This window comes from Trachymyrmex septentrionalis, unplaced genomic scaffold, assembly GCF_001594115.1.
Source record: "Trachymyrmex septentrionalis isolate Tsep2-gDNA-1 unplaced genomic scaffold, Tsep1.0 scaffold32, whole genome shotgun sequence".
Classification (NCBI taxonomy): domain Eukaryota; kingdom Metazoa; phylum Arthropoda; class Insecta; order Hymenoptera; family Formicidae; genus Trachymyrmex; species Trachymyrmex septentrionalis.
In genome coordinates this window covers 4,556,337-4,565,615 of record NW_017305485.1, presented here as the reverse complement: position 1 = coordinate 4,565,615, position 9,279 = coordinate 4,556,337, and positions in this window count along the sequence as shown.

Genomic DNA, 9,279 nt, shown 5'->3' with positions numbered 1-9,279 from the left:
ATATTTCAGGATTCATGAAAAATTCTGGAAAAAAATTCTGGTAAACTTTCTAAAAAGTTAGAAAATTATTGAGAAATTTTTTTAAAAATTCTGAGTATATGAAAACTTTTAAAAAATTAAAATTATTGAGAAATTCGGGAATTAATATAAAGTTTTGAAAAATTATATAAATTAAAAAAAATTGAAAAATTTCATTGAAGAATTCGAATACGCGGTCGTCGCTGTTCGATCTGGTTCGATCGATTCACGGAACTAGGTTCCCGCGTGATCGTACAGATGGCAACCAATCCCTCGTCCGAAGCGCGCGTCATGCATATACCCCTTACGGATTTCAGACTGCACGCGAAATGCGAATCAACGCGAATAGAAGCCTATGCACATGCACATGTACGCATGTATATACGTACATATACACGAAGGGGACTACATCCAGTTCCAATACAACTTCCGTTTCACGTTCCCTTCGTTCTATTCCTCTCCTTCTCTCTTATTTTTACCCTCTTGCTCCAATCGAGGAGAGCAACGCGGGCGAGTCGCGAATCGGCTTGCCGGCGAATTCGCGACGGCACGCACGCGTGCGCGCGTGCGCGCGCGCGCGCGTGCACGTACATTATACGTACACACGTGCGAATCGTGTTGGGGAATGGGTATACGGAACGGGAGACGGGAGGAGACAGGAGAGTCGGACGGCCGTCGAAGCCGAGTCGGTCGGAGTCGGCCGGAGTCGACGTGCCGCCGCCGCCACCACCGCCGACGTTGCCGTCCTTTCGTGCGTTTCTCGGTTTCGCATCTCGCGCCACAATATTCACGTCGAGCATCGTCCACTCCGCGCGACGTTGTCCAGTTGTCTCACCGGCGCGATGACCACCCGCGGAAGAAACGTCGTCGCGTCCGAATCAACGGCGGGTCCCCGACCCCGCGCCGTCGTGTGTCCGGCAATTCCGTGCGACTCGCGTGTTACGCACCGCCGGAAATCCCGAGTGACAACGCGAAGGAACGCCGGGGGTCCGCGAAAAAAAAAAAAAAGGATCCGTCGGACCAACGAGAGGAGGCCGTCGCTGTGCGCGACTACTTTTCCTGGACGCTGCGTCGCGCGCGTTTCTCTCCTCTCTCTCTCTCTCTCTCCCTCTCCCCTTTCCCTTCCTCCTACTCCTCCACGTCGTCTTTCTCTTTCTTCTCCCTCGTTCTTCGCCCGACGTCTCCGTTCAACCCGCTCCGCGATCTCGTCCATTGCTCCGAACTCTCCCTCCCTCCCTCTCTCCGTCTCTCTCTCTCTCGCTCTCTCTCTCTCTGTTGCCGAGCGCAAGACTCGCGGTAGACCGGAAATCGCGCGCACGGCCTGTCATCTTCGACCGGCGGACTGATTACGTGTGCCGTCTCGTCGTCGCCGTCGTCGCCGTTGTCAAGCGCGCGAATCGGTTAGTGGTTCGGTCGTTTCGCGATACGTTACTGGCCCCCGGCGGTCTGACACGGAGGAACGAGAGAAAGCCTCGTCGGGTGTGCGTGAGGGCAGTGATCTCTCTCGGAGAGCGGCGACCTGACGACGGTACGAGCGGAACCGACGGTTCCCGATCAAATATATATATATATGTATGTATATATATATATATATATATGTACTTATATACGTTATGTGTCGACGCGCTCTCTTCTCTTGGCCTGCAACTGCAACTGCAACTGCCCACCGGACTGTCCGTGGCGGATTTCCTCTGCGGATTTGGAGCGACATGTCCCACTGTCGAAACGGAACGTCCCGGAGGATCGTGGACGCGAGCCGAGGTAAAGGAAATTCTGTCTACGAAGCCTATATAGCCAGTATAGCCTGTCGGAAGATCGACGACGCGCTCACGCGACGCCACGCGTGGCGTCGCGGCGCCGATCGCATGGAAATCAGGAAATGTATCTGAATCGAAATTCACAAGTGATTGGTAAAATTGCCGGGTGGCCAGGTACACGGGATCGCAGGGTAGAACGCGAGGTAGTTTCGGAGATTCGGGATTCTGTCTTAAATCCTGTTAAGCCGGCGGTTTAAGTTACCGATTTCGTTAATTCGACCCTTACGAGCCTCGATTTCCCTGGATTACGTTAATTCGAATTAATCGCACACTCTCTGTATTATATTCTCAAAGCCATTTGAAAGCAGCGAAGCGAAGAGAGAATGGATGTGTTTATTCCTAGACACTTGGAAAGGTGCAGTCTTTAATCTTGGCAATTTTAAGAGATTGGAGAAAAATATTACGGTAGAGAGTAACTATTCAAGCTCGTCTTGTTAACGTTAGAACATTGTTCGTCTGAAGCCTATTTGAAACTTGAAGAAATTTGAAGAGTATAAGTCTTGTACTTAGACTAACTCTCTAGATCGTAGACGATCACACTGCTAATATTAGCCGATTTTTTTATTGCTACTTCACTTTTCTTCCGAATCCTCTTATATTCATTTTTTTATCAATGTAGATTAATTTTAATTTCGGTCCAACTTTTCATTTTCTTCTAATTCTAATGTCCATTTCTACCAATATTTAGATTAAGTTTAGTCTCCATTTAATTTACTTTCTATCCTTTTCTAGTTCCAAAAATTAGAAAAAAATTAAACCGGGATTAAAATTAAATTATATTCGTGGAAGTGAACATAAGAATTTGAAAAAAATAAAGTAAGTTAAACTGAGATTTATATATATATATATATAAATTAATCTTTCATTGCCACTCTATACCGTTTTATCTCATCATATCTCATTTATTATGAAAAATATCGCATAAAAATGATCATATCGTACACTGAGGAACAATTATTTATTTCTTTAAATTAATTTAATTTAACTATTTAATTTAATTATTTACTTCGTTGAAAAATGTATAATATGTATTCAAGCAAAATATAGAATAGAATTTACCCTCCTCAGCATTTACTAAGTCAAGAAGGGGATTTCATTACAAACAGTTATTCCTCATTCATTCGTTACCTTTTTTTCACGTTCCTATTTTAATATTTAAATCAAATATAATAAGTTTGACTTATAAATATTGTTCATCGACAAAAAAAAAAAAGTAAAAACGAATTAAATTAATTTAGTCAAATGAACGTTTTTTTCTCAGTGTAATAATTTTTTTTTTAACAGTATCAATTAAATGTCTTTATAGTGTATCTTTATTAATAAAAAAAAAATTACAGCTTAGCAAAGTAAAAGGACTTCCTTTGGGTGTGCCGCTCTAGAAGTGAGAAACGGAAAGAGTTAATCTATATTTTGAAATAGAAATGCGTCGAATCTCTCAGTTCACTTTGACAAGCGATTTAAAGTTCGCACTATCAGCGTTAATCGGTAGTTCCTGAATTAATCCGAATGCGTTCCACCGTACATTCCGCGGGGTGGGGCCCTGGCAGTCGCATTGAGAAGAATGTTGGTCAATCCGTTCCTCAGTTTCTATTGTAAACAACCCGCGTGAATTTATAGAGAAAAGAATAATCGCGTTAATTGAGACGTAAAATTCATTTGCAGCTTGTAACAGCATTTTGCGCGGACTTGTTCCGCTAATCTCGATCAGCTGCCAATAAATTCCCACATTTAATTTCTCCTTTATCACCTCGATCGCCGACATCGAACGCCACTCGCGTTTCATCGCGCTCCCAAGCACTCGTCGTCTCTCTGGGCGGAGCCTGCAAACCACGGGGAACTTTTCTTCCGGGAACTTTCGACGAAAAGAAGAACCTTCTTCCGAATCGAGTTACCGGTATGGCGCATCCAGAGATGCAACCGTGCGTTTCATTTCTTCGACCCTCTGACCCTCTTCGTTTCTACAATGTAGAGTAATTTTAATCTCGGTTCAACTTGCTCCTCATCTTTTTCCAATTCCTAGAACCAGAAAGGGATGAGGAGTAAATTGAACCGGGATTGAAATTGAACTACATTGGTAGAAACGGGCGTGAGAGAGTCGTCTGTCTACCTTTTGTTATTTAACCCTTGCCGTAAATCGCGCATTTCGATCGCGGATGCTCCGTAAGGAACAGTCAGAAACAGCGGACATATTATCTGGAACCCCGACAGCCGAACGCCGGCCGACCCTTTCCCACCGGTAGGTTTTTCATCGCCGGGCACGCTGGTCCACTATTGGTCGGGACCCAAATGAGAATTTTTCCGACGCGACCATTTGGCCCTGCCCCCTTTGTGCCGTGCGTTTCCTTTCCAAATGGCGGCACCGATGCACCAACGGTGCTGCGATGACCGCAGAAACGCGATGCAACAAGCATTTTCGTTTGACCCCCCCCCGGTTTACCGTCTTTTTTTTTTTTCTTTCTCGCTTTCCCGCCACGTGCGGTAATCACCTTGAGTATACAGCTGCACCCCCAAAGAAAGAACATGACGAGGAACTTTGTGCGTACGATTAATTTTATTTTGAAAAATCAAACACAATAGATAGTTGGGATGATTATGAAATTTTTATAAAGCGTATATTAAAAATATTAATTTATGTTATTATTTGTACAATAATTATAAAATTAGTTTTTATATAATATTTATATAATATTATAAATTTATATATTTTTTTAATAAACTTCCCTGATGAAAATTTTTTTCATAATTTTTATACGAATTGGAACATGTTTTTTCAGAAATACTCAGTAATACGAGTATACGGAAAGTTTACATCTCCTCTCAGAATTTTTCATACAAGTGAATTCTGAAATATTCTGAAATTTCTCATTCCATAATTTAAAAAGAATATTCTTTTTAGATTTTATAACATTTCATCAGAAAATATACTTACAAAAAATCTTAGAAATATTACGATATTTCAGAATTAACATATATGAAAATATTCTTAGAAAAGATGTAAATTTTCTGAAAAATGTTTTAATTCATATAAAAAATGTGAGATAAAATTATATAGAAATTCTGAAGAATTATATGAAAAATTCTGAAACAAATTTTCACCAGGGTTGTGTTCTATATTATAATATTTTATAATATAGAATATTTGTGTGAGAATATAAATAAAAAAAATTCCTATAAATTGTTACAAAATATTATATTCTTATTTATATTCTTATACAAATAATTGACAGAACGAATTACAAATTTTAAACACACCTTGAGTGAATGTTCTGCTAATTCTCTAAGAAACCATGAAATTGAACCGTTATTGCAGTAAAAGTATGTGGCAATATTCTCAAATTAATTCTTAACACGATTACACACGATTGATTCATTTGTGTTCTGTACATTTATTATATTTTCCTCGAAAAACTAAAGTATCAAGTTAATTAATTAAAACATTTATATACAATTTTTTTTAAATACACAACCTTATAAATACTTTCTAATGATTTTAAAATATATATAAGAATTATTTAACAGTTTTGATACATCTGATAAAGTGATGAAAATTATCATGTACTAAGAATTAATGTCCATCTATCACATTTTAATAAAATGAGGATTTCTGAATATTTTTCTTACGAATATTTTTCTTATAAGATGTCTTCAAAAGATTCAATGTTCTTTAAACGACAGACTCTTTGGACAACTAGTCAATTTTTTGCGAAAATATTGAAAGAAGTTGTTACTTGTCGCAATTTTTCAATTTCTCTCACGCGTCGCATATTTTCAAATTAAAATGATTAATTCTAAGAAAATTCTCTCTGAAATCGACTGAAAAAGACATAATTCTTATCCATCTGACTCTCAGTTTGCTAAAATATGCCCATTTCTACCAATGTCGAAAAAATATCTACCAGTTTGAAAGAAGACAAAAAGTAAGTTGAACTGAGATTAACTTTAATCTCAGTTTAACTTACTTTTTATCTTCTTTTAGTTCCCAAAATTAGAAAAAGATAAAGAGTAAATTACACCGGGATTAAAGTTAATCCACATTGGTAGAAAAGAAATGGGCCTAAAAATCCTGTTCTTATCATTCTGTCCATAACTTCAAAGTAAATCGGCGTTTCACTTTTGCCAACGAGAGATTCGAATTCACCAACGAAGGGATCCACGACCGAAGGGATATTTGGTCCCTAGGAGAGTTCCGACAACATCACACACTCCAGAGGTTTGGATTACGATCTTTTCATATCACCCGAGAATGACGCTTCTCGCCACTTCATCGGCGCGTTCTTTCAGGAGCGTTCCGTGCGCGTTCAAGCCGATCGATTACGATCTTTTCATATCGTTCGAGAATGACGTCTCTCGTTACCTCACCTCACTTCACCTCACCACACCACACCTCACCTCACTTCACTTCACCGGCGCGGCGCGGTCGGAATCCAAGGCGCGAAAGCCGACGCGAAAGCCATTCTCCGTCTATGGGCTGTCTAGCCGAGAACGAGACACGACGGGGACGCGCGCGGATTACCCTGTCCCCGCGTACCGCGCTGCCGATCCTCTCTGTGCGTGTGCGCGCGTGAGTACGTATAACGCGCCGTCGACGACGTCGACGACGACGCAATGCGTGCACACCTGCGCGTGCCTACGTCTCGTACGTGAGAGTGCGTGCGAGATTGGTTGGATTCGATCGCGTGTGCAGGTGTGCGCGATTCTTCTTCCCATACGTACGTTGCATACAAACCGCCCGTCCGTTCGTCCGTCCGTCCGTCCGTCCGTTCGTCTTCCGCGCTTAAAGCGCGCGCCTCCGCGGAACGAGAGCGGATGCGTTCTGTTCGTTAACGACTTCTACGTATTTCGTGAATTATCAGGAATTGTTTACCGCTGCACGAAAGACTTTGCTAAAGTATGAGTATATGAAAAATTTAGCTACAGATCTGAAAATAATTTTGTGTTTGGATTATCAAAGTAATTATATAGAACAGTAAACTGATTATTGACGTGTGAAAATTTTGTGCTGCGTCATACTCGAGTTTCCTACAGAATTGGATTTTAATGGTCTAAGTTATTTTCAGATTTGCATATACCTATCTGAACTTTTAAATACTTTTCATACTTAAAAAGTGATGATATTTCTTTTCTTTGTAATGAATCCTCACTCTCTCCAAAAGAGTGAAATCCTATTCCAAAAGAATAAAAATCTGCCGCTCTTAACTCAAGAGTATAGGAAATATTTTCATTCTTTTCCAATAGTGGTAGTCTTTTCACTTTTTCGGAGTGAGATTTTACTTCAAAAAATAGAGGCTGGAATTTAAAAAGTTCTACTCGTCGATATTAACGTACACGTATATTTTCTCCTCCCCCTATCTTCTCTTTCTCTGTCTCTTCTCGAAGATTGGATAAAATTTAAGATAAAATTGCTTCCTCTATGTACTTCTAATGGATTGTATAATACCGTTATTCATCAACATCTACATATTCATTCTTCTCATTCAGACACACGGTAGCGTCACGACTAAGAGTAGACACATACGTGAACACTCTTCGCTGTTAATGACGACATATTTCAGTCGGAGGTAGAATAACAACGAGGAAATGACTTACGCATATCTTTAGCCTCACCAAGAGGAAAATCTTAATAAACAAGCAAGAAGGGGTTATCGTCTAACGTGGGAGTCAGCGGCGCGGATTCGTCTGTTCGATCGCAGAAAGGATGCGTGCATATATATATATATATACGCACGTGTGCGTGTATACGTGTGTACGTGCTCGATGCGCGCGCACGTGTGCAATCATCGGAGTAAGATCACCGGAGGCTGCTTCTTATTGTCTGCGCCTCGTCTACGCGACGCATGTTCCATCTCCGAGAGCCTGCACTCGAATCTGCGTTGCAAAACCTACGTTTCGTGAAGCGATCGTTGTCGATCCCGGACGTGTATTTAATTTATCGAATTGACCGAGTATCTAAGTAGATCTAACGGTAGACACTTAGCTACTTCCTTTACAAGGTTTTAACAAAGAATCGTCTATGGATGGAGAACACAAAAATTCATACGCTCGTGCGTCTTCTCTCTCTCTCTCTCTCTCTCTCTCTCTCTCTCTCTCTCTCTCTCGCTCTTCCCAATCGTCAACTTGCGCGCGCACATGAACGCGCTTTTGCGAATATATGCACCTCCGAGGGGCAGAGGAAGAGAACGAGAGAAAGAAAGGGAGAAAGAGAGAGAGAGAGAGTCCCTTGCGTCCGCGGGGCTTCGGTGTCAACAGGTTTTATTTTTGCCCCGCGAAAAGGCCAAGGTCCTCTCTTGCCCCTACCGTGCGTACTCAAGGGGCGGAGGGGGAGGGGGGGCCCTCTCTGCCCTGGTGTGTTCCCAGCCTCTCTGTCTCGCTGCAGTCTCGGCAGTCTCCCAGCCTTTCAGCCTTCCGTCACTCCAGCAGGCTGAAGTTAGCAGCCCCCCTCGGCCACCGTTCTCGGCGCCCTGATAGACGGCGACGAAGACGATGAAGAGACAACGACGACGAGTCCCACGAGTGAGAACGATCCCGGGGGATGTTACGAGAAAGCTTTTGGATTAATGTTCCTCGCGCGCCTCGCGAGAGTATACGTTCCGATCCGACGGAGAAGATCCCCCGCGAGCCCCCGGGGGAGCATCGCGTGACGAGCGACCGTGCGGACTCTGCGCTCGTCGTCGTCGTCGTCGTCGTCGCCATTTATCACGGCGGAGATTTACTCCCGGCGAAACCAGACGGACGGCTTTCTTACGAGACGACGAAACTCGCAATTTCAGATCCCGATTATGGGGAGGGTGAGGGGGAGGGGGGGGTGTCTTTTGCAAGCGACGTTAAACCCAGAGGAATGGGCTTTTCTCTCCTTGGAGTCTCTCATGCTCCGCGATAACACAGATGCAACTTGAATCACGACCCCTTACGCGCGTAAAACATCCCTCACTATTTTCCGGTAAATCGACTACACTCTACGTACCACGATAAATACCCAAGAAGGAGACGAAGAAGGTGGAGAGGAGGGGCGGCGGATACAGCCGCGCAGCATCCCGCGACGTCGGCGACGTGCAGCAGGCGTACGGCGGGGGTGGCATCGGTTGCGCAGGAAGTAGCTTTCGCCCGAGAGAGCGCGAGAGAGAGAGAGAGAGAGAGAGAGAGAGAGAGAGAGAAAGAGAGAAAGGAAACTCCCCGAGAGGGAGTGAGGGCGAGAGTGAAGGGGTGGGAGGGGAGGGAGGAGGGATGTAGCGAGTGCAGCGGCCTTGCCGTCTATATTCCGCGTGACTATAGGCGGTCCGGCTAGAGGCTAGAGTCCGCCGTATAATGTATTCTCGAATATCGTACACTCTCTCGTGATCGATATAAGCCCCGACGCGAGCCGGAGATGCACGAAGACCCACCACCTCCTCCTCATTCTCCTCTTTCCTCCTCCTCCTCCTTCTCCTCCTCCTCCTCCTCCTCCTCC